This window comes from Rousettus aegyptiacus, unplaced genomic scaffold, assembly GCF_014176215.1.
Source record: "Rousettus aegyptiacus isolate mRouAeg1 unplaced genomic scaffold, mRouAeg1.p scaffold_m13_p_9, whole genome shotgun sequence".
In the NCBI taxonomy this organism is placed as follows: domain Eukaryota; kingdom Metazoa; phylum Chordata; class Mammalia; order Chiroptera; family Pteropodidae; genus Rousettus; species Rousettus aegyptiacus.
The window spans coordinates 62150097-62177267 of record NW_023416312.1 but is presented as its reverse complement, the minus strand read 5'-3'; the positions used below and the strand labels follow the sequence as shown (position 1 = coordinate 62177267).

The window sequence follows — 27171 nt, the reverse complement described above, 5'->3', positions numbered from 1 at the left end:
GTGAGGAGATGAAAATTTTCTGGAGATAGATGGTGGTGATAGTTGAAAAACAAATGTTCTACATGCCCTGAAACAGACATTTAAACATGGTTAAAAGTATAATAAAAATAATTCACTAAGCTGTACATAGAAGATTTGTATATTTTTAAATGGACAGCAATGGATGGAAAATAAAAAGTCTGTGAGTTCATCGTAATACTAATAAAAGAGGGGGAAAGCTCCTTTTTACATCAGAATACCAACTTGTTCATGAAGAATGAGTTAGAAATCACCAATTGGCAACCACCATCGTAATAACTGATCCAAGAAAGAATCAACTACAGGTTTTGTGGAACAGGGAATTCAAATCAACTCAAGGTATCACCCAACACAGTATTCATTGATTTTAAAGGATAAAAGATGCATTTACAGTGTATTAATCTGTCAGATACTTCCTCAAGCAAGTGTTCAAATTCAGAAAAACCAATAATGGGACAAAGACAAAACATGTGCTCCTTGAAGCTAGTCACAGAGAGGAACACAGGGGTCGCTCAAGTAGTATTCTGGTAAAAATAGATAATGTGAATTTATTCATGAGGAAACAAATAGACAAGTTCAAATTGAAGATAATTCTATGTAACAATTAGCCTAGTTGCTTCAAAAATGTCAATGTCATGAAATCAATTTAAAATAGATTTAAAATTATTGCCAGAGGGTAAGGGAGTTGGAGGACTGGGTAAAAAAAGGTGAAGGGATTAAGAAGTTCAAATTATAGTTATAATACAGTCATGGGGATGTAAAGTACAGCATAGGGAATACAGTCAATATTATTATAATGGCTGTGTATAATGCCAAATGGGTGCTGGAGTAATCAGAGGAATCATTTCATAAATGACACAAATGTCTACCCATTGAACCATATAAAATTACACAAATGTCTAACCATTGAATGATATACCTGAAACCAATATAAAATTAAGAAATCACATTAAAAATAAATACATAAATAAAATAAATTTTAATTTTAAAAAAGCTAAGGAACTTTTCTAGATTAAAGGAAAAATACATCATGATATACAAATGCAATGCATAACATCCTACTGGATTTTGGATCAGAAAAATATTATAAAAAACTTTATTGGGACAGTTGGGAAAATTTGAATATGGAATATATATTATATATGTATATTATATATATATATATAGTACATCAATGTTATATTCTTTGAATATGATAATTATTTTCTAGTTAAATTGAGAGGTCCTTATTCTTATGAGAAACATGCTAAGTTACTTAGGGGTGAAGTGTCATATCTTCAGCTAACACTAAAATGGTTCAGGATAAAAATGAATACAGACATGCTTAGTCATGTATAAATATGTAAATATAGAGATACTACAAATGTGACACAATGTTAACAATTAATGAATCTAGATAAAAGGTATATAGATGTTCATCGCAATTTTCTCACAATTCTTCTGTGTTTGAAAATTTTCCCAATAGAGTTTTGAAAAAACAAAATAAAAATCTTTAGCAAAGATATTCACTCTCTTTCAAAGCATCTAATATACTGGGCTGAAGCTGCTATCTCCGAGGGGAGAAAAGGAATGGCTGGATGGCTGGATAAATAGTCAGAGTTAGATGTCCTAAATTCTAGTTCAGGTTCTGTCATTAATTTGTCATTTCACTTGGATTTTCTCATGGGCCAAATAGTGGGTGATAATACCTCCTTGCCAGGCCTACTTTATAGGGATGTTGTGAGGATTAAATGAGATAACAATACAAAAAAGTACACTGACATGAGGAAAAGTGCTGTTCAAGTTCAAAACACTCTTACTGTTATTGTAATCTTAGTTAAAATATTTTTACATAGCTCATTACCAAATTCATTTCCATAAACTAACAACTACAGATATACACATTTTCAATGTTGTGCCTTTACCCTCTGTTTTTGAAATCCCTGCATTCTATTGACATGGGTATTTCCTGAAATGACTGATAGCTCTTGCAGGCTGAATGAGACTACTGGCATCCAAGGGGATTCTTCCACATCCCTGCTTTCTGGGCAGCAGTTCTGCATATTTTCCACTTGAGTCAGTGGCAGAAATTCTGGTTAAATCAAGTGTAACTAGAGAAGATGGTGGGCAGAAAGAAGGTTGGTGGAAAGAAAGAAGAAGAAAAGGTGGCAGAGTCATGAGGAAACTACTTGATACATTTTAAAGGAGAAGACCATAAGGTCCTGAGACTATTAGGTATCTGTCTCCCTGGGGTGTTCTGATTTTTCACTACAACAACCACTTACCACTAATCATCAATTTGTCATGTGGTTAGTAGTGAGATGATTCTCTAAAAGTAAATGTCTCATTCACATCATTTGGAAATACTCAAGTTAGTTCTTCTTAAATAATAATTACATGAACCAGGACTCATTTTTCACTTAAGTATTGAATCAATACCCTTAGCATACACCTTGTAACATAATTACTCTAAGGGTAAGTTTTGGTTAAAAAAGTATGAAGATTCAGAGTGACTTCCGAAGAATAGCGGCATGAGAAATCTCCCTGGATCACTCCCCTTGAAATAATAAGATGAATATCTACAACTCAACAAATAACACCCAACCTGCACACGAGTGCATCTGATCTGGGCATCAGAGCATCGGAAGGTCAGAATGGTGTGAGTCAGGGGGTAGATTGGAAGAAACAAAAGAGCTACCATACACAGCCAGAGCTTCCTGCAGGAGAAAAAGGAGGGGGAGATTTCATGGCTGATTTCGGAAATCTGCCCGAGTGATGAGTATGGCCCATGCAGTAGAGCCCAGACATCAAGGCAGAGAGGTGAGTAGGGACTGAGTGCAGAGGGGAGATAGCTGTGTCTTAGCAGCCACTGAAACCAAGTGGGAGGCTGAGTCATGGAACCTGGCTGTGACCCTCACCCCACAACCCAGAGCATGCCCTCTACCCCATATCCTCTCAGAGCTAGCACCATGGAGTTCAATTGGAATTTGCACAAGTGGTACTGAAACATACACTACAGCCAGTACCAGAGACAGGTGCAGTGGTATTGAAGCAGGACAGCTGAGACCTGAGGGGACATTATGGGAAGAAAAACAGCCACACACACCCAGGCCTCTCACAATTAACACTTGCCCCACATGGTCAGACTGAGTCTGGGAAGGAAGCAGTAGAACATTGCATCTGACTGTTGGGTCAGTAATGGGACTTCAGAGTCTCTTCAGAGTCACAGACCCCCATCACCCTTTACACCCTTTCACCAAGGCAGAACCCTGAGGCTGAACCCACCTGATAACAGAGAAAGTACACAATCTACCTGAGAGAAAGGAACATTTTTAGTCTCAAAGCAGAGACCCAAGAGGCTTGGACACCACCAACTGGAAATCAAAAGAAAATCTCTTTCTTATCAATGTGCTAAAGAGAGATTATACTACATAATAATTTTTTGTTTTGAAAAGAAAAAAAAAAGCAGAGTACACTCCTATTAATGCCTAGGTGGAAAAATAGTCCATCAAATGCCATTAACAACCAAAGAGACAAGACAGCTCAACAACAACAATAAAAAAGGGAAATATCTCCAGAAAATAAGCTTAAAAACATAGAAATATGCAATTTAAATGACCGAATTCAGGATTGCATTTTTCAATGACATGCAAGAAAATTCTGAACAACAATTGCAAGAAATTAGAAACAAAATAAGTCAACAAAATGAATGCTTACTTAAAAAAGGACTGAAACTCTTAAAAAGAACCAAATAGAACTTCTGGAGATGAAGAACACATTAAAACAGAAGAAGAATGAAATAGCAAGCTTAGGAAATAGAGCTGACCAGGTGGAGGAAAGAATTAGTGATATCAAAGACAGAAATCTGGAAATTATACAGAGGGAAGAAGAGAGAGACTTGAGAAAAAAAGAAAAAGAAAAAACTCTGCAAGAATTATCTGACACCATCAGTAAAAGCAACATAAGAAGAAAGAGTATACTAGAAGGAGAAGAGACAGTGAAGAGGTCAGAGAACACATTCAAACAAATAGTTGACAAGAATTTCCCGAATCTAAGGAAAGAACTGAATCCAAGAAGCAAACAGAACACTCAATTATCTCAACCCAAAAAGGCCTTCTCCAAGACACACTATATTAAAATTGTCAAAAATTAATGACAAAGAAAATTATCAAGGCAGTCAGGGTGGGGTAGGGGAAGACAGTAACTTCTAAAGAGAAACCCATTATATTATCATCAAACTGCACACAAACCTTACAGGGAAGGAAGGAGTGAAATCAAATATTCAAATTGTTGAAAGAGATTAACAGCCAAGAATAATATATATATATAGCAAAGTTCTCCTTTAAATATGAAGAATAAAGACTTTTCCCGACATACAAAAGCTGAGAGAATTCTCCACCACAAGACCTACATTACAGGAAATACTGAAGGGGGTCATTATACCTGAAACAAAAGGAGAAAAAATTCATGAATAAGATGACTAAATGGTGGAGAGAAGAAGGAAAGTGTAATCATAATTAAAAACAGGTTGTTATAAGCTTAAATATTACATAATGGTTAAACATTTAAAAAAAACACACACTTTAAAAAGAGAAAAGACTCCTCTGGAATCTTTGATGTTATGGAACCAAAGCTGAGCGAGCATGCCAAAAAGTGAGACGCGCTCAAGCTGAGAAAGCACTCCAATCCTCAACACATGGCTTCCATTTTGTACTGAATATCAACATCCTAGGCAGCCAGATGGGGGGAAGAGCATGGAGAAGCATGCATGGGAAGGTTTAGAATCTGGATTAAAAAATTAGATTTTCTAGCTTATGGAGAAAAGAAAAATGGCTTAGATGGCAGAAGGTAGGACAGGGTGAGGACACAGGACTGCTGTCTTGAGCAGCTGAGTGAGATGGAGGCTGCAGCAGTGGCTAAAGCCTTTCGAAGGGGCTGCATCCACGAGCAGATTTTCATGGTGACAGACCTGCTCACTCTGAGCAACAGTGCCAATTCGCATGCAGGGGCTACCAGGGACTTACAGGGAGACATCAGAGTGAGGACTGAGGCAAGATTCACTAGGTACAGAAGTGCTGGTGGTATCCATTGTTCCCTGATGAGCCTTTCCCTAAACCAGTGAGTCAGACACAGTGCTGCCATAGCTGTGAAGTCATCAAACTGAATAACAGAGGTCGCTCCATCCAGAAGATTCCCTGAAATCCCGCCTCCCCCAACTAGCAGCCCCACTCAAGGCACATCCAGGTATATCCTCGGCGAGTCAGGTGCCCCTTGCTGAGCAGTCCCTAGACTCACACTGGAGGCAGATGGCCTCGGTTTCTGGTGTGGCCTTTTGAGAAAACTATAAGCACAGCATCTGTGGATTGCTTGCTGAATCTTAACAGGTAGTCCAGAGGTGTAGAGGCTTGGGCTAAGTTTGGCCTGCAGCTGAACCACTCTCAAGACTGTGTCACTGGACACCTACTTTAGAAATCTACACTAATAAGACCTAGAGACTTAGGAGCTTTTTAGTACGCAGAAAGGCAGTCAAAATGGGAAGACAAATAAGCAGAAGCCATATGAGAGAACAGAACAGATATCCAGATATTATGGAATCAAGTAATCTAACAGATGCAGTGTTAAAAACACTGGTTATAAAGGTGCTCAGTGAACTTTTGGGAAGTGTAGAGAACTTCAACAAAGAGATTAAAAAAAAAACATAAAATTGGAAATGAAAATTGTAAAAGGGAACCAGTCTGAAATGAAGAACACATTATCTAAGATGAGAAGTATATTAAATGGAATAAACAAAGAAATAAACAGTGAATAAAGAAAAAGATCAAATGCCTTATCTACAGGATGGAAAAGCCAAGAATACACAATCAGAATGGCAAGAGATAAAATGCCAAGAATACAAAAATAATTTAAGGAGCATATGAGACATTATCAAATATCCATCTGATCGGCATAGCTGAAGAAAATAAAGATGCTAAACAGCTATTTGAAGAAATAATGATGGAAAACTTCCCAAACCTGGTGAAGGAAATAGATATAAAACCTTAGGAAGCTCAGAGAATTCCAAAAATCAGAGATCCAAAGAGGCCCCCACCAATATACACCATAATTAAAACACCAAAGATTAAATACAAAGAAAGAATATTAAAAGCAGCAAGAGAAAAACAGAAAACCCATAAGACTGGCAGCTGATTTCTCAAAATAAACTATGCAGGACAAAAGGGCTTGGCAAAAAAAATATTTGACAGGATGAAGACCCAGGATCTACAACCAAGGATAATTTATCCAGCAAAGCTATCATTTAGAGTTGAAAGACATATAAAGAGCTTCCCAGACAAAAATAAGCTAAAATAATTTATCACCACCAAGACAGTATTACAGGAAATGATGGAGGGACTTCTTTAAGAAGAAAAAATACAAAAGACTCATTTCAGATTAAAAGACAGAAACAGACTAAAACGAAGGGGATGGCAAAAGGTATTGCTTTTATGGATTTAGAAGGTATTTAAGTCAGACAGAGAAAGATAAACACCATATGATTTCACTTATATGCAGAACCTAAGGAATGAAAAGAACAAACTAATCAAAAACAGATCCACAAATATAGTGGACAATTTGGTGACGCACAGAGGAGAGGAGGCTTGGGGAGCTGAGAGAATGGGGTTAAGGATTAAAGAAGTAAAAATTAGTAGGTGATGGATGGTCATTGGGATGGGGAGCACAGCATAGGGAATACAATTAGCATGAATGGCTAGGTGGAGGGTCAGAAGAGGAAGGGAGCAGTTGGGGGGATAGTTTTATGAACTATAAAGATGTTTAACTAATGTACTGTATACTTGAAACTAATTAACATAAATAAATTTAAAAAAAGATTTTCTAGTTTATTGCTTATAACTTTATAACACTTTTTAGAAAGAATATGTATTCTGCTGTTGTAGTTTAATTTTTTAACTAAATTTTAGTAATTTGGGCTTCTCTATCATTTCTTTTTTACTATTACTTTTCTCAACATTTTAGTTAGACAAAATTGAAACCTACAGAAATTTATTATGATCACTTCTCTATATCTTTGCCACTTGCATTATGCACATTCTTTCTTTCTCATATATGCACACATGCAGCTGTTATTTGCTTTTTAAGTTTGTTTTTAGTTTATTTTTCTCTATATAAATTTTGAAATTTTTATGTATTCTAATCTGTTACTCTTTTCTTTCTGAATTCTGTTTTTCAGTTCATATGGCAAAGTCTCTCTTCACCAGAAGATTATGTATATGTTTACCAGTATCCAATATTTCTTCTTATATATTCACATTTTAAATCAATATAGAATTAATCTTGGCTTGTGCCATTGGATAGGATTTTTTTTCCAGATGGTAAGCTAACTGTCATTACTATTTAAATAATTCTTACAAATCAATAAGTGAGCAGACCAATAATATGCTAAAAAGTTAGACAAAAGGTAGGGCCAGACAATTTGCATAAAGGGAAATAAAAATGATGTATTGCAAACACGAAAAATATCAATCTCACTTATTATGAAAGAAATACATGTTAAACAACTTTAAGATAACACTTTTCACCTATGAGATTTGAAAGGATCAGAAAGTTTATAATACTCTGTACTGGGAACAATCAAAGGAATCAGGAAGTCTCAGCATTGTTGATGTGAGTTTAAATTGGTACACTCTTAGTGAACTAAGTCAGACAGAGAAAGAAAATACTGTATGATCTCACTTATATGTGGAATCTTTTAAAAAGACCCCACAAAACTCATAAAAATAGAATAGATTGGTGTTTACCAGAGGCAGGGTATGGGGAAAATGTGTGAAGGTGGTCAAAAGGTACAAACTTCCAGTTATAAGCACCGGGGATGTGATGTACAGCATGGTGACTACAGTTAACAATATTGTATTGTATATTTGAAAGTTGCCAAGATAGTAGACCTTAAAATTTTTCATTACAAGAAAAAATCATAGCTATGTGAAATGATGAATGTTATCTAAACTTGTGATAATCATGTATTTGTGTGTACGTGTGTGTGTGTGTATATATATATATATATATATAATCATTATGTCATACACCTTAAACTTATGGAATGTCATATGTAAATAATATATCAATAAAACTGGGAAAAAAGAAGACAAGTACTACTGCAACCTAGAAATAAATATATAGCCTAAATTGGGATAATTTGAGACAATGAAAACAGAAAAGGGATGGGGTAAAGATCCAAGTTCTTTAAGGGGAATGGAGATAATGTGCACACAGATGAAAAAAAGACTACTGTGTGTGTGTATAGATATAGATATATACTATTCCTTACTAAACTTAATGGTAATCACACACAAGTAATCCAGAACTGAGACACATAGCATAAAACAAGAGGGAATAGAGGGGAAAAAAAAAAACATAAAACACCTCCAAATTAAAAAAAGAGACAGAGAGAGAGAGAAACACAAGGACAAAGAAAAAATGGAGACACTAAATTCCAAAAGATAAAATGTCAATAGGAAAACCTCATATTTCAATAACCACCTTAAATGTAAATGGACTGAACTCACTAATAAAAAGGCACAGAGTATTATATTGGACCAAAATACAAAACCCAATCATATGCTGTCTCCAGGAGACACATTTCAGTTCCATAGAGAAATATAGACACAAAATGAAAGTGTGGAAATTGATAATCCAAGGAAATAGCATCCAGAGAAAAACGGGTGCAGATGTACTTATATCTGATGAAACAGACTTAAAGATAAAAAAGGTAATGAGAGACAATGATAGACACTTGATGATAAAGAGAACCATATGTCAAGAAGACATAACACTTATTAATATCTATACTCCCAATTAGGGTGCAAAAAATATATAAAGCAAATACTAAAAGGACTAAAGGTAAAAACTGACAAACACACAATTATAGTAGGAGAACGAAATACCCCACTGTCAGAGATTAATAGATCATCCAAAAAAAAGCAATAAGAAAATAACATTCTTAAATGATATATTAAGCCAAGTGGACATAATCAACATTTACAAGCCTTTCATCACAAAATAGCAGCTTATACATTCTTTTCTACTACACATAAACATTCTTGAGGATAGACTATATGTTGGGATGCAAAACTAGCTTCAACACATTTAAGATTGAAATCATACTAAATATTCTCTAACCGTAATGCTTTGAAACTAGAGATCGACTATGAAAATAAAGCAGGAAGAACCACAAACACATGGAGATTGAACAACATCCTATGAAAAAATGACTTGATCAGAGAAGAAATAAAGAGAGAGATCAAGTGATACATAGAAACAAATGAGAATGAAAGTTCAACATATCAAAACTTTTGGCACACAGCAAAAGTGGTAATAAGAGGAAAGTTCATATCATTACAGGCTTATCTCAACAAACAATAATGAGCCCAAATAAACACAAAAGATTACATCTTAAAAAAGTAGAAAAAGAAGAAATGAAACCCAAAGGTAGCAGAAGGAAGAAAATAATCAAAATTACATCAGAATTAAATGAAATTGAGACCAAAAAGGCAATAAATAAAAATAATGCAACAAAGATCTTGTTCTTTGAGAAGATTAATAAAATTGACAATACCCTGGCCAAAGTCATTAATGAAAAAAGAATAAGGACATAAATAAACAAAATCAATAATGAAAGAGAAGTTACAACAGATACCACTAAAATAGAAAGAATCATATAAGACTACTATGAAAAATTATATGACACCAAATTTAATAACCTAGAAGAAATGGACAAGTTCTTAGAAATACACAGCCTTCCTAGACTAAATCACAAAGAAGTGGAAAATCTAAATAGACCAAGCAGCAGTATGGAAACAACCATCAAAAACCTACCAAAATGTAAAAGGCCAGGACCAGATGGCTTCACTAGTCAATTCTACCAAACATTTAAAGAGAATTTAATACCAATTCTCAAACTCTCTTAAAAAATTGAAGAAGAGGCAACACTTCCTAATCATTTTATGAAGTCAATATTACACTGAGATCAAAACCTGGTAAAAATAACAGAAAAAAAGAAAACTACAGACCAATATCTCTCAGGAACACAGATTTAAAATCCTAAATAAGATACTAGTGAACCGAATACAACAACACATTAAAAAAATTGTATACCATGTCAAGAGATTTTCATCCCAAGGGCACAGGGAAGGTTTAACATATGCAAATTGATTAATATGATACATGACATAACACAAAATAAAAAACAAGAATCATATGATCAATATCAATAGATGCAGAAAAAGTTTTTTAGAAAATATGGCATCCATTTATGATTAAAACACTTAATAAAAGGGGAAGAGAAGGAAAGTACCTCAAAATAATAAAGGCCATATATGACAAACCCTCAGCTAATATTATATTGAACAGTGAAAAACTAAAAACCTTTCCTCTAAGATCAGAAATAAGACAAGGTTGTCCACTCTCACCACTGTTATTCAATATAAAACTGGCCATCTTAGCGAGTGCAATCATGCAAAAGAAAGAAATAAAAGGCAGTCAAGTAGGAAATGAAGAAGTCAAACTCACTATTTGCAGATGACATGATTCTCTACATAGAAAACCCTAAAGACTCCATCAACATACTACTAGAAATAAGAAAAAATTACAGTAAAGTTTTGGGATACAAAATCAATATTCCAAAATCCCTATCATCCCTATACTCTAATAATGAATTGTCAGAAAAAGAAAAAAAAATGCCTTTTGCAATTGCAGTCAAAAAATTCTTAGGAATTAACCTAACAAAACATGTTAATGACCTATACGCTGAAAACTATATGACATTATTAAAAGAAATCAAAGAAGACACAAAGAAATTAAAAGATATTCCATGTTCTTGGATCGAAAGAATCAACATAGTTAAAATGACCTTATTAAAAACAAACAAAAAAATGAACAGACAAAACGACCTTATCGTCAAAAATATTACACAGATTTTATGCAATCCCCATCAAAATCCCAATGATATTTTAAAAACAACTAGAACAAAAATTCATTAGATTTGTATGGAAATACAAAAGACCTCGAATAGCCAAAGCAATTCTGAGAAAAAAGAACAAGACCAGAGGTAACCCTCTGCATGACTTCGAATTATGCTACAAAGTGATAATAATCAAGTGGCATGACGACATAGGCAGAAAAACAGACACAAAGACCAGTGGAATCAAGAGTCGAGAAGTAAACCCATGTTTACATAGGAAAATAATTTTTGTCAAAAGAGCCAAAAACAGACAGTGGAGAAAGTAAAGCCTCTTCAATAAATCGTTCTGGGAAAACTGGAAAGCCACCTGCAAAAGAATGAAACTAGATTGTTTTCTATCACCACACACCAAAATTAGATCAAACTGGACTAAGGACCTGAATATAAGACCTGAAACAATAAAATGCATAGAAGAAAAGATAGAAACTAAATTCATGGACCTTGGACTTAAAAAGGATTTTATGTATTTGACCTCAAAAGCAAGGGAAGTAAAAATGAAGATAAATGAATAGGACTACATCAAACTAAAAAGCTTCTGCAAAGCAAAAGAAATCATCAACAAGGTAAAGAGACAACCATCTGAATGGGAAAATATATTTGTAAGCAATGTTTCCAGTAAGGGCCTAATATCCAAAGTATACAAAGAACTCATACAATTCAATAACAAAAAAGCAATCAATCCAATTAAAAAATGGACAGAGGACCTGAAGAGACATTTCTCCTACAAAGATGTACAAATGGTCCACAAGCATATGAAAAGATGCTCTACTTCACTAGGTATTAGGGACACATGCAAATCAAATCACAATGAGATATCATCTCTCACCTGTTAGAATGGCTATTATCAACGGGCAAGTAATAACAAGTGTTAGAGAGGATATGGGAGAAAAATAACCCTCATACATTGCTGGTGGGAATGAAAATCGGTACAACCACTATGGAAAACATGGAGTTTCCTCAAAAACCTAACAATTGAATTACCATATGATCCAGCACTTCTTCTTTTAGGTATTTACCCCAAAAACTTGAAATCGTTTATTCACATAGATATTTGCACCCCAATGTTCATAGCAGCATCATTCATGGTGGCCAGGTCATGAATAAAGAAGCTGTGGTACATATATATGATGGAATATTACTCAGCCATAAGAAGAGATGAAATACTGCCATTTGTGACAACATGGATTAATTTTGAGATTATTGGGCTAAGTGAAATGTGTCAGACAGAAAAAGTTGAAAACCACATGATATCACTCATATGTGGGATATGAAATTGAAAGCAACAAACAAACAGGGACTCATGGACCTGGATATTGAATTAATGGTTACTGGGTAGGGGTGGATAGATAGGGGTAAAACGTTCAAATATTTAGTGACAGAGAAAATTTAACTTTGGATGGTGAACACATAATGCAATCTATCTATCTATCTATCTATCTATCTATCTATCTATCTATCTATCTATTTATCTATCTATCTATATATTAGTTCACTGTTGAATGATACACTTGAAACTTATTTGATTTTGTTAATCAGTGTTACCCCAATAATTTTTAATAAAAAAAAAATGAAGATTCACCAAGCTCTTTCAGAAAGAAAAGACACTCACACTCACATTTACTGAATGTATTCTTTCTCTTGTAGGCTTTGGGAAGAAAGCTACATTTGTGACTTATCCCCCACAATTGGCATTATTTACTTGGTAGAAACCTTGATCGACATGGGAATATAAATAGTAGAGACCTAGAAATACAGGTTCATTCAATTGTACTATCTTATGAATAAAGGCTACTGATCAATCTTCTCTAAATTATATCTGCTGTCATTCATTCATTAAATTCTTACAACTAACTCTACAACCTACTCTCTTGGCTTGTATGGGCTCTCTGTCAAATTATCATTAATAAAATAACCTAGTTAGATTAGGAGGCAGCACATTACAGTTGGTCAGAGTTCAAGAGAGTTGGACTCTTATTAAATTTTATAATCTTAGAAAATTAAAATAAAAAGTGTTTGTAGCATGCTCATCTATAAAATTGACCAATTAGTTCTTGCTTAATCTTAATGTTAATGATCAAATCCAGAAATGCATTCAAGGTGATTTATACTATCAAATGTGAATATTAGTACTTTGTATCAAACTGATATATATGAAATACATGTCTAATGTACTGAAAATACTAAACCAGAAAAAGAACCAGACAACACAAAGACAATTTAGTGTATTTTTCAATTATGACAACAGTGGTAATGTCAAATAGAACTCCTAAAATCTCAGTATAGCCCATTTGTAAAGCCTAGAAGAAAGTTTAGAGCCTGGAAACGAGCGAGTGCCAAAATGCTGAAGTCCCCTTTTCCAGGCAACATTAATATAGCCCATAATAGCAAAAAGTGACAGCAATCCTGTCAGTAACCAACAACAGGAGAAGAGCTGTACAGTGCTTGTCTAGGCATGATGGAACCCATGCTTTTCTAAAAGTGATGATTGTTCCAAGAATAAATATTTGACTTAAGATTTAATCTCTAATACATAGGAGAACACAGCAAGGAAGAATGAATTCAGGGAAGCACTAATAAAAGATGTTATTAAATAATTAGGTGCATCTTCCATGTGGTGAAGTACTTTGAGGGGTCTGATTTTTCCAAGAGCATTATTTTGGTCTGTTCCCCACAGGATAATGGTGTGATTAAATCACATATTTTTAAAAAAACAAGTAAAGCTTCAAATGGGCAATACACTAATCATACATGGTAAAATTTAAGATTTCATATCTCTTCTATGCAGAGTCATTAAGTATTTTCCAAATGATAAAATAAATTTAAAAACTAGGAAGGAAAAGATGTAAGGATACTCTATATAAAAAAGGTGAAAAAGATTGGGGCTAGTAGTTACTATGACTCGTCATAGAACTGCTGCTGCTAGAGTTGATATAATAACTATTTTAGTTATTATTAACACAATTCATTTCAACAGTTTGATTAAGATAGCTCCAGTTATATATTACAACTTCCATCTATGAATCTCATAGTATCCAACAAACATTAACTATCACAGATCATGAGAACTCAGTGATTTTTGCCAGTTAGGAAAGAGCGTTATGAACTTGCCTACAGAGGCAGGGAACCATGGGAAAGGGGCAGACACATATATTTACAGAGGGAGAGGATTTTAATTTCCCTTTATTCTTTTCTCCCTGAATAATTTCAGAAGGTGCAGGGAAAAGGGAACAAGGAAAGCAGAGAAGGGTTTTCTACCTTTTATGCTCCAGAGGGAAGAACTGAACACATGCAATAACATGGCCCGAAGCAATTAAATGACTAGGCAATTCACAAAGATGCACTGAACACACATACCCATATCTGTATTAATAATTGACATAAAGATAGTAGAAACCGCTATCCTTGTTCTTCAAGGAGTCTGTAGTCTCTTAAAATGCACTCGTTCATACTGTTAATTTTGTAAGGTATTTCAATAACACTCTGGTTACAAAAGAAAAGGTCATTATTTTTTTAGACATGCATACTGGAATATTTAGGGGTGAAACAACATGTATTTGTGTTTACCTTAAAATAAATTAGGAAAAATAAAGAAGTAGCAAATGTGGCAAAAAGTTCACGATTGTATAATCTAGGTACTTGATATATGGGTATTCTTTAGTCAGTTCTCTTATTTTCTCTTCATGCCTTCAAACTTTTATAATAAAAGATTTTTACCAATTCAGATTAATATGAGAAAGTCAATTCAAATCATAAAAATGTGAAATGACAAATTTTGAAAGATCTTTTTCTACTTTGACTCTTCATAATAGCATGAAGCTAAGCTAGTTTTGCCACATTATCAATTGTTTGGCTGATCAATATATGTGGGATTTAGACCCTGCTACAAAGGTGTGCCTGTGGTTTCCTATCTTTGGACATGTAAGAATTGGAGGCAAAGAAATATGGACTTGGAGAATTTTGGGGACAGCTTGCTCCTTGCAGGCTCAAGATCAACCATCCCACAAAAGAAAATTAAATTGTATTAGATGAAATGAAATTAAATTATATTAAATTAAATTACAAAGTCAAAAAATTTAAAATAATAAGAAGAATGTAAGAAGGAATTACAACATGCAAGTCCCCATACTATGTGAGGTGGGCCACAATGTGAAACTTAAGCTATCTGGCAGGAACATGAAGAAGAAAATATTCATACAATGTTTATTTGGGAAATAGTAAACTGGTTTCTAAGAAAAATTATGATACTATTATAACTAATATTTACTGAGCATTTTCCATGTGTGTAAGGCATAGTTCTAAACACATTTTGATTTCTTTCTTTCTTTCTTTTTCTTTCTTTCGGGAGGGGCGGAGGGCGGGAGGGGAGGGATGGAGACCTTTTTTTTTATTTTTTTTCGTGAGTGAGGAGGCGACGGGAGGGAGGGGAGTGAGGGAGGGAGGGATGGAGGGAGGGAGGCAGGGAGGAGGGAGGGAGGGAGTGTAGGTATGGAGTACTAAAGAAGAATGATATAAGAAGAAGAAGACAGAAGCCTCTCCCTACTGCCTCACATCCTCCTGCTTCTTCGTCTTATTCTTCTCTCTTTCTTCGTTCTTCTTCTTCTCTCTCCCTCTCTCTCTCTCTCTCCCTCCTCCCTCTCTCCCCCCTCCCTCCCTTCCTTTCATCCCTCCTTTCTTTCTTTTATATCTTGGTATAATTTAATGATTTTATAAGAAAGGATTTGCAAAAAAATTATACCATTGTAAGGTAAAAATAAATAATTTAATATGCACATTTTCAGTTCTGTTAATTCAACATTGATTTCTACTATGCACATATTCCCATTTAGTTTGAGTTGTTTTGTATTTATTTTCCAACATGCAGCAACCTTCAACAAGATAGTTCAGCTGAACTGTTTATTCTTAAAGAGGACAATGAACCTTGTCCTCAAAGATTTTTATCAACTTAAACATTTTCAACCTGCCCTATGAGGCCGCTCAGGATGGTGATTTTTTTCACTGAAATTTCTTATTCGGAAGATGGCAAAACAGACTAGGATCTTCCCACATCTCCTGATCGCTTGTATTCAAATCATACAGGGTGGGTAAGTAGTAGAGACTGAATAATAAGTAAATCTCCTCTAAACACAGCTAGTGAGACAGCTTCATTTTTAGAAAGTACACTGAATCACAATAACCTTCCTAACGGTGTGAATTGTTCCAGCGTTTTTTTATACTGAGGAATGGAAATATCAATCCTCTTACACAGTACTTATATTTGTGACATTATAGAGTTTTTTTTTCCAGCCATTGTTCTATAGCGAGGTGATTTACTGGATGTGCTGCAGCATTAAGAGCATTAAGATGTCTACTTTTATAATCTGAGTTGTTGACAGCCTTCCCATTTTCTGGCAAATAGATCAGACCACACTTTTAACAATGGTGGTAGCACAGCTTCTTCAGCAATACCACCTTGATTTACAGCTTGTTTGTTCCGATACTCCTCCAGCTACATTAGGGGCCAAAAGTAGAGGGGCAGAAGCTGGCCTCGAACAGGGAGATGAAGCCGCTGAAAATGAGAGTAGTCTGCAGCTTTTGGATATGGCACCAGCCTGGGACTGCTCTGACTGGCTGAGAGCCCCACATTCTCCAATACTGGCTAGTGCTGGCTGAGTGAGTTCTAAGCAATTTTTATGTATAAATTAATTTAAGCCTCTCCACAATAGTACATTATTTTCATTTTAGTTGTGAGGGAACTGAGGATCATATAGGTCAACTGACTTTCTAAAGGTCATACAGCCAGGAAGTGACAAAGTATTTAATCAAAATTAGGCCTGACTAGAAAACCCACAGATTAATCTCTAATTAAAACTGTCTATTTTCCTGGTAAGTGCATTTTTTCCTAATAATGAGACCAGAGAGAAACATATATTCCATGAGTTTTTGTAGAGCAAATAATGAATGTCCTAAAAAAATCTTTACTATAAACATAGCGACAAATTTCATTGAGCTTATCATGATAATTTATAACCATCCAAGCTAATATTTGTAGCAAATGAGTTCTTAGGTGCTTAAAACAATGTCTTTTAAGTAGATCAAACACACTTCCCTCTATCTGCTAACATGTTAATCTGTCAAGAATAATTGCATCTCCCTTTTTTAAGAGAAGTCTGACTTATCACAAATTCTGAATTATTGGAGCGAATCTCCGACATGTTAAAAGTGGTAAGGCTCATTTAGACTTAATTTCTATTTGTTCTGGATAGGATCATGTATGGCAGTCTTTGAATGTTGTGCTAGATTCAATAATGAAGTCAAATGGTGGAAAATAATTGCTGAGCAACCTGACTAAATTTTAAATTTAGTTATGCTGTGAATTTGGTTGTGAACAAATTAACCAAGTACCCCCACCACCTGCCTGTCCACATCTCATTTGCCCTACTAAATTCTTATTCATTTCCTAATTGGGGCCTTTAAGCCAAGAACTTCTATCTGGAGGATACCTTAATGATGACTGTGCAATGAAAGTGATAAGAAAGACATGGATCTTTTCTCAAAGTATAGAATTATCTGATTATGTAAGATTCAAAATTGAGATGAGCGACCATTAAATTATAACATTATAGCACTTCAACGTCTGTGTTTGTTCATTTCAGGAAGCACTAGTCATTCATATACTGAACTGGGAAGGAGGCAGGGGAAACAGGCGGCCTATTACTATATCCATTAGGGAAGAGATTTATGAATTAGATATCCATCTTGAGGCAATTAGGCTGATCATTTTTTTTCTCTTATGGCTTCATTGTAAACTACTAACAATAAAGCAATTATGAAGTAAGTCTCTTAGAATTCATCTAAAATATGAAAGGCAAACGACTTCCCATGCATTTGAAGTAAAGTGGACCCCTATTCACCTTTCCTTTGACAGATTCAGTACTTCCAAGACAAATTAACTGTTCTAAAAGATGTGTAAATATAAGAGGTCTAATGTATGAATGGCAAGTAAAATAGGGGAGATAATTTGCTTCAATTGCTAAATTGTTTGTTGATTTTATTTTTAATTAATTAATTAATATTTTTATGGTGACACTGGTTAACGAAATCCGATGTTTCAGCTGAACGTTTTAACAGTAAGGCATATATATTTACATTGTGTGCACCTCCCATAGTTAGATTTATCACCACATATTTGACCCCTTTTACCCGATGCGCTTCCTCCGTCCCCTCTCTCATCTGGTAAGCACTAGTCTATAGTTCATGTCCATGAGTCTCTGTTTATCCTATTTGTTTGTTGCTTTTAGGTTTATATCCCACATATAAATTATATCATGTGATTTTCAACTTTTTCTGTCTGGCTTATTTAGCTTGGCATGATTATCTTGAGGTCCATCAATGTTATCGCAAATGGCAGTATTTAATTTCTTCTTATGGCTGAGTAATATTCCATTTTATATATGTACCGTGCTTTTTTAGCCAATCACCTATTGTAGGACACTTTGGTTGTTACCATGTCCTTGCCACCATGAATAATGCTACTTGAACATCAGTGTGCAAATATCTTTTTGCATATGAGTTTTCAAGTCTCTGGGGTAATACCCAGTAGAGAAATTGCCAGTTCCTATAGTAGATCAACTCTTAGTTTTTGGAGGAATCTCCATACTGTTTTCCACAGTGGCTGTACCAATTTGCAAGCCCACCAGCAGTGTATGAGGGTTCTTTTTTTCTCCACATCCTCCCCAACATTTGTTATCACCTCTCTTGTTGATTACAGCTATCTAACAGGTCTGAGATGGTATCTTATTATAGTTTTGATTTTCATTTTCCTAATAGCTAAGGATGCATCTTTTCAAATATTTGTTGGCCATTTGTATGTCTTCTTGGGAGTAATGTCTGTTCAGGTCCTCTGCCCATATTTTGATTGGATTGTTTGTTGTTGTTGTTATTGTTATTGAGTAGTATGAGTTCTTTATATACTTTGGATATTAGGCCCTTATCGGAAACATTGTTTACAAATATATTTTCCCATTCGATGGTTGTCTCTTTACCTTGTTGATGATTTCTTTTGCTTTGCAGAAGCTTTTTAGTTTGATGTAGTCCTATTCATTTATCTTTGTTTTTACTTCCCTTGCTTTTGAGGTCAAATACATAAAATCCTTTTTAAGTCCAAGGTCCATGAATTTAGTTTCTATGTTTTCTTCTATGCATTTTATTGTTTCAGGTCTTATATTCAGGTCCTTAGTCCAGTTTGATCTAATTTTGGTGTGTGATGATAGAAAACAATCTAGTTTCATTCTTTTGCAGGTGGCTTTCCAGTTTTCCCAGAACGATTTATTGAAGAGGCTTTCTTTTCTCCACTATATGTTTTTTTTTTTTTGTCAAAAATTATTTGCCCATATAAACATGAGGTTAATTCTGGACTCTCAGTTCTGTTCCACTGGTCTGTGTGTCCATTTTTCTACCAGTGCCATGCCATTTTGATTATTGTTGCTTTGTAGTATAATTTGAAGTCAGGCAGGGCTATCCCTCTGGTCTTGTTCTTTTTTCTCAGCATTGCTTTGGTGATTCGGGATCCTTTGTGCTTCCATAAAAATTGGATGAATTTTTGTCTTGTTTTTTTTTTTTTTAAATGCCAATGGGATTTTGATGGGGATTGCATTAAATATGTATTAGGCTTTAGGTAATATGATCATTTTAAGTATGTTCACTCTTCCGATACAAGAACACAAAACATCTTTCCATTTCTTTGTATCTTCTTCAATTTATTGTAATAGGGTCTTATAGTTTTCATTATATAGGTCCTTTACGTAATTAGATGTATTACTAGGTATTTATTCTTTTTGTTGAAATTGCAAAAGGAATTATTTTTTCCACTTTACTTTTTGATACTTCATTATTAGAGTATAGGAACACTATGGATTTTTGAACGTTGATTTTGTATCCAGAAAATTTACTGTATTTGCTTATTGTTCCTAGTAGTGTTCTTGTTGAATCTTTAGGGTTTTCTATATAGAGAATAATGTCATCTGCAAATAGTGACAGTTTGACTTCCTCATTTCCTATATGCATGCCTTGTTGTTTGTTGATTTAAAAAATAAACTAATTCTTTCCTGCCAAATATTTTTCAATTAAAAACTGATAGAGGTGCTAACATGACTTTGAACACTTACTATGTACCAGAATCTGTATAAAACATGCTATGAACACTATTACATTTAATGCATGCAGCTCTAAAAATTATGATTATTATCTCTATTATAGAAATGTGAGAACTGAGACCAAGAGAGGTTATATAAGTGATCCAAGGTCATGCAGCTAGAAAATTGCTGAACTGGGATTTCATTCCAAACAACCTAATTCTGAAGTTACTACTCTGCTGTATCAACTGTGGCAGCACAATGCCAAAATGTTTGGGAGGATAAATAAAAAGCAATTTCTAATCTGAATACTGATGTTGTAAATCAAATATATAATAATATGTTCGGTAAGACTGAATAGGATCAGGACTAAAAATATGATAAGATCCCTAGATTTGGTCAAAGGTCAGGTGTCAGAACATGAGAAAAGGCATAGTATTCTGGAAAATAAGAAACTTGTCAACAAAGAACCAGAATCTAAGACCTACTGATTCTAGTCAAGCAAGTCCAGATAAATCACATGTGATGTTATTAGTTTCTAAATAATGCCAAATGTCCAGATGGCTCCATAGTTGATTGATGTATGGTTCTGAATATCCAGATGCTTGACATCATGTAGGAAATTTATCTTGACGACTAAATAAAATCCAACTTTTTACCTAATGTGTTGATACACAAAGGTACTGACTAATATAGCCATAAGATGTATCATTATGATTCAGATATACTATATGTCAAATATCCTCTTTCAAACCAAAAGCTTGATAACACTGCCTATAGGCTTGCTATAGTCACAGAATAAAGTTCCAACACTTAGTCTCAAGTTTTGAATTTAATTAAAATTTTTTGATGTCACTCCATGTACAGAATTACTTGATTTAATATATATTAGGGATATAAATTATTAAGGTTATATGAAAACAGCCAAGTCTAGAGTTATTGAGAAGATAAACTGTGATAATATATGTTATAGTGCTGGTCGATAGTAAATGCTAAAAATGGAAAAATTAAAATTGATTTACTGAAATTTCAACAAATCATGCATGCATCCTGTGGGCCAGTGGGCTGTAGTTGTCTATACAACTACTACCAAGTGACCTCTTGTGTTACTTGGTGATGAGGATGATTTACATCACGCAGACACATGTAGCTTCGTGATGCGTGTCTAAACATCAAATGAGTGATTATTTTCTTTAAGTGTCTTGGGATCATATAATTTCAGTTAGAGAACAATCACAGTCTATTTGTACTTCCCTGGTCACATTTTGTTATTGTCCTTGTGGTCATTGCTGCCTTCCAATGCCCATGTGAGTACCTGACCCATTTAACGCAACTGGCATCACCCAGATGCCCCAAACTTGAATTCCTTTGCTCTGTTAGAAATAACTGTAATAGAAAAACTCACAGGTTTAACATTATGGGATCAACTCAGTATAACCTAATGGAGAAGTCAAAGCAGTTGCAGTATTAGCAAGCACAGTATCATAGTCACATCCCTGATTTACAAGTGTCCCTTCAATTCATTTGTGCTCAAATAATTACCTTTGTACTCAATGAGCAAGACAAGACAAGATAAGACAAGACAAGTCAAGACAAGATAAGACAAGATAAGATAAGACAAGATAAGATAAGATGAGATGATAAGGTAGGGCGAGATAAGATAAGGTAGGATAAGGTAAGGTAAGATAAGGTAAATAAGAACTTAAGGCTTTGAGGATAGTTTCCTTATGCAGCTGACAGACTCAAGATGGTCTCATTCTCATAAATCAAAATTGACAGGTGATTAATCTGTGATATGTACTAATTAAAATGGTTTGGAAAACAGGAAACAATTCCAAAAACTACATTAAAACACAGCTGAAAAGCAATATTTGAAAATTACCTGAGCATGAGCATCTCTAAATGCAAATGATGACACCCACTCATTGACAAATGAAATATAAGCAATATGGGTAAAAATAAAGATTATTCTTATTCACAATGACGAAAAGGTAAATGGAATGATCTATTCCAGACACTTAATTCTTATAGCACTAATGGGTCCTCAATTAAAAGCTTTACAACTTGAGCGGCTCTCATCAGGGAGAGCAATCATTACATAGTATATACTAGAAGGAGCCTAGTCAGGCAGACTGGTTAGATTAACCATCAGAACAACTGCTACTATTGGTTAAGTTACATGGTACAATTACATCAATGTTTTCAGACAGTTCATAAAGTTGATCAACTTCTAAATGGTTTCTGGAGAAGTGTGAATTTTAGAACAAAATAGAGTGTAGTTTTCTAGAATGTGTTTAAAGTGAAAACCAAAATTCTGTTGTCAAATATGTGTTGAAAAATTCTGTTTTAAATAAAGTAAAACATTTTTAATTTTAATTAATAAGACTTTAATATTCATTGTGAATTGAAAACCAAAACTGTCTCCTTTTACACTTAGTCTGGACTCAGAGAGCCAAAACTAACCTTGCTGTCTATACTAACATGGCTTTGCTTTTTTATTGTCTTCATTAGCATTTCTTTACTCTTCCAGAAATGTCAAGCAAATGGTTTGATTGTTCATTACAGGAAAGTCCTGAAAGTCCCACCAACTCTTCAGTGGAAAGCACCCAAAAGACAGTTTGAGTCCTAAGAGTCTGAATCCTCCCCTCAAAATCCTCAAGTTGCTGCTTCCACCAATTCTGGAAGGTTGTATCATGATTTTTAGCAAATCCTAGTCAAACCTCCATATTAAATACCCACCATAAGCTGAATATCCAATTCTTAATCAATTCTGTCTTTACCTTCCCCACTTGGAGACATAGTCAAAGCTTTTTGAAGGAATGTGACTAAACAATAAACCCAACTTTGTCTTATCTACAATTGTGGTTGGTGATATTTGGAGAGACTTCATGATAGGATCTTCAAAATGGTAGTATAGGGCACATTACTTTCTAAATGTGTTTGACCCCTCGACATGTATGCATATACAGGTGCATGAATGCATATATGCATGTGTCTGAAAAACATCTTACACATTGAAGCTTTTTTTTAGAAAAGTTGTTAGAGTGGACAGAATCTTGGACTAATATCAGGGAATCTGTGCTCCTCTTTCTATTCTAACTACTTCTATTCTTTGGGTAAATCCCTGCCCTTATCTGGGCTTTAAATTTCCTTACCTGTAAATCAAATGATAGGACTGGATGATCTCTGAAGATATGCTTGGTTACTAATCTTTTATTTTTTCTACGAGGGCACTCATGGTGAAAAATGTACAGATGTCTGAGTTGTATCATAAATAAGGCAGGTTGTAGATTATAAACAATCCCTGGCATATTAGCCTTGATCTCTTGTTCAAGAATAAGATAGAAATGTAAGCCAGTGAGTGACGTTATTGCAGGGCCATACTTGAATCTATTTACAATTTTTACTAGTAGCCAAGTACTGGAACTATGTCACTAGTAAATAGTAGCCTGCAGGCTGAGAACTACTGGCTTGAAACAAATTGGATCTGTGACTATAATTTATCCAAGTAGCTCCAGGAAGAGCTACACTAATCCTAGAGAAATTTACAGAAAATAAATCTATTTTTCTTCTTTTAATAAATGCAATAATTGATTTTCTAAATCCACATATACAACATAGCTTTCTAATGGAATCATAGCTGAAAAAATAAAATTCATACAATACTTGGTACTGATCTCAATTCTGGCAAATGCACAGCAACTCATGACGACTGTTAAATAGAGCTTTGCAAACTCTTTGCTCCTAATATTATTCTGGACTGATGATTGAATGCCTTCTCATTTGTAGGGTACTTTAATAATATGTGAATTATTCCAATTTACATTTGTATAATCCTTTACATTTTGTTGTGCTCTTTTGCTAACATTCTTACTGAATCCATATGATAACTCTAAGGTGTAGGCGAAGTGGTTGGTTATTTCCCTAATTTTAGAGATGGGGAAAGAGTTTCATAGAAGTAACTTTCTTAAAGTTATACAATAGAAGATCCAGGAGTCCAGCACAGATATTCAGATTCTAATTCTGTATCTTTCTCTTCTAGAAATTTCTCTGTGTCCTCACTCTTTAACTACCAAAGACTTGTTAAATCCAATGGACTTTTGATTTGTTCTTTCTTCTTTCCTTTGTTCTTCTGTCTTTATCCTTTCATTCATTCAACAGATATTCATTGTTTGATTATTCTTCCTTGATTTTTCTACCTTATTTGATACATTAAGCATTCCTTTCTCCTTGTTCTCTTACAGTTTTGTGCTACTTATCTGTCCCCTTCTCTGACTTTCTTTCCCTTCAGACCCTCTAAAGGATGTGTTTTCTTAAACTCCGACCTTGACATTCTTCCATTATTTTTGTGTACTTTACCTTCTGTCCATTTCGTTTTACTTTAAGGCTCAATTATTATATCTGTATGGATATCACCCAACTCTGTTTCTCTAATATGAGAGTACAGATTTAATGCTATGTAAGTTGAATAAAGTAGCAATTGCTTTCAGATTTTATTTTTTTATTTTTTTTAAGGGATGATAAAATGGGAATCGGAAGTTTTCTGGTGGAAAGGTACCTTATGAGCAGGACCTTAAATTCTGGAGTAGGATTTGAATATACAGAAATGGTAGAAAAAGATTTCCAATAAAGGAAACAAGTTGAACAAAAACACATTGGTGGGAAATGAAACAGCATGTGTGAGAAACAGCAATCATTTTAATGTGCATCATAAAATGAATAATGAAGGACTGAGAATTAATGCTTTCTAGAAATTGGAGGGGTATTTTAAGTGATAGTCATGGGCGTTTTTACTGTATTTGAACTAAAGGTACTAGAAGGACCACCAGATTGAAACATACAGTAGGGATATATATATATATATATATATATATATATATATATATATATATATATGAAATTGGAACTGGAGAGAAATTTCACCACCACATTTACAGTATTACGTTAATACATGCCATCCAGTCAGCTCGGAATCCTGGCGACCTAAGAGTGAGTAAACAGTCTCATTACAGGGTTTTCAACATAAGAAAAATAATAAAGATAACGATTGACAAAAAATGCAGCAATAGTTTAACTTTGCCTTCTGCATAGTGTTCGGATCCAACCCACATGTGCTTGGGTCCATGGTGTTGGGAATCACCAAATGCCTATGAAGTGTAAGCTCCCCTGTGGGTACAGTATTATATCTGGTTGTTATTTAGTTTCTTGAGATAATGATCTGTGAACATATCCCCATCCTCAGAATTTAGTGTGGTACCTTGGAGTCAATAAAGGGATAAATGATGTTTACTTAATTTCTGGCAACAATGACTTTCTAAACACTCCTGATCTCTGATTTCTATGACATTACACAGATATGTCTTATGTCCAGTGGAAAGAAATCTAGTCTGGAACCTAATTTCAAGTGTTCTATTAATATCATTCTAACTAGTCCCATTATATCTCTTCTATGTCTAGACTACAGTTCAACTCTCCAATCTGGGTGGGGTGCCCACCCTCCTAAAGAACTACTTTAGGACTCTATGCACATCTCTATCGCACAACTTTTCACTATGCACTCAAATTCTTCATTTACGTGTCTATGTCTTCTACTGAGCTGTGAGACTCTTCCAGAAAAAGACTATGCATTTTATTTCTATATCCAAAGGCATATGACTAGGACACAGTAGGCACTAAAAATATCATCTAGTGAAAGTAGAAATAATTGTTGTAAAATTTGTTTTAGATATCACTACTCACTCTTACATTTATTGAATTTGTTCCCTATGTTCGTGACACTCTAGTATAGTTTAGTATCAAATGGATTCTGTCCTGAAATAGCTTTTCATTTACTAAAGGAGATGTGATGTCATGTGTACAAAAATTATATATATAATATATATTTTTGTTGACCTTTTAGTTTGTATGTGTGTGTACTGTTCTAAGCAAGTGCGTTCACTGCCCTCTGAAAGTCTTTCATTGCAGTTTGATATCCTGGATACTCAATACCTGGATGATTCCTGACTTCTCCAGATGTCATACCATCTTGTAATTATGGGCTAAGTCTCCTCTGTGTTCTAGGGATGCCGTCAAAGTCAACTTTGAATAACTTGCTGTGACTTTTGAAAACAGTACAGCAAGTTCAGAATGATAGATTAAATGAAAAATCCCTGCCCAGTGCAAGAAAAATAAAGTTTCTTCTTGCCAAATCACTGCTTCTTGGGTTATTTTCAGTCAAAGTAAATAATATAAACTTGATGAGAACATGGTCTGGCTGGGGAAAAGCACCACAAGCAGTTGTCCCAAGACTCTGAATCACATCTTAAAAAAAAATGTTTGAGCCGCCTTATTTATTCATATACATTCCCCACTCCTTCCCCTGAGTTGTGGGCTTTGAACTCTCAAAAAACTTCCTTACATCTTACAAACTTCTAAACCCTACTGACAACCCCTCAATTTCTGTAGGAATAGATTCTCTGCAACTTCAAGTACAGCTCAGAATATGCTCTTGTCACATATACTAAAGCAAGTCTCAAGGATAAATGTATAATTCTTACAGGTTTATATGATGTTTTCCATTTACTTTTATCAGGTAAGCTAGATCCATTTCCCCAATGCCAAGTCACAAAGCAAATGTCAAGGGATTCAGATCATAGCTGTTCCACCCCCCAGCCCCCATTCCTCTTGATCGCAAGTTCCCAATTTTCTTTTCAACAACAAGAATCTCTGCACAGTCAAGATATTCTTATGTAATAGCCCAAGCTAGTCTTTTCTTCCCTCTCTCCTGCTTTAAATATTCCAGGGATATTTTGGATCCTTAGGACTCACTGAAGGTTCCCTTGATCACTCAAGCCTACAGTAAGCGAGTTCCCAAAACACTTATCAGCCATTGTATTCCAGTCATAGTCCACCTTGCTAATCTCTGACTGCTTGTTAAATTTGTATAATGCCTAAATGTCCAAGTCAAAAAACAGTTAAAGTCCTCACTGATCTCCCTCCTCAGTGGTGGAGCTGGCAAATGAGCATTCAAGAAGATGCTAAAGTAGTCCCAAGACAAACAGAGGTTTCTAACCT

The 27171-nt window shown here is 34.6% G+C and overlaps 1 protein-coding gene, 1 non-coding gene and 1 pseudogene across 7 annotated transcripts in view; 2 read left to right on the top strand and 1 right to left on the bottom strand.

The window, feature by feature from the left end:
* LOC118607855 overlaps positions 1–16657 on the top strand; it is a 77104-nt pseudogene extending 60447 nt beyond the window's left edge.
* Positions 1–27171, bottom strand: part of IL1RAPL2 (interleukin 1 receptor accessory protein like 2) — a 1139149-nt gene that overhangs the window by 235932 nt on the left and 876046 nt on the right. The window lies entirely within an intron of this gene.
* Positions 14884–15014, top strand: LOC118608163. The gene has a single exon (XR_004952955.1). It is a non-coding gene; the product is annotated as a small nucleolar RNA SNORA38 (small nucleolar RNA).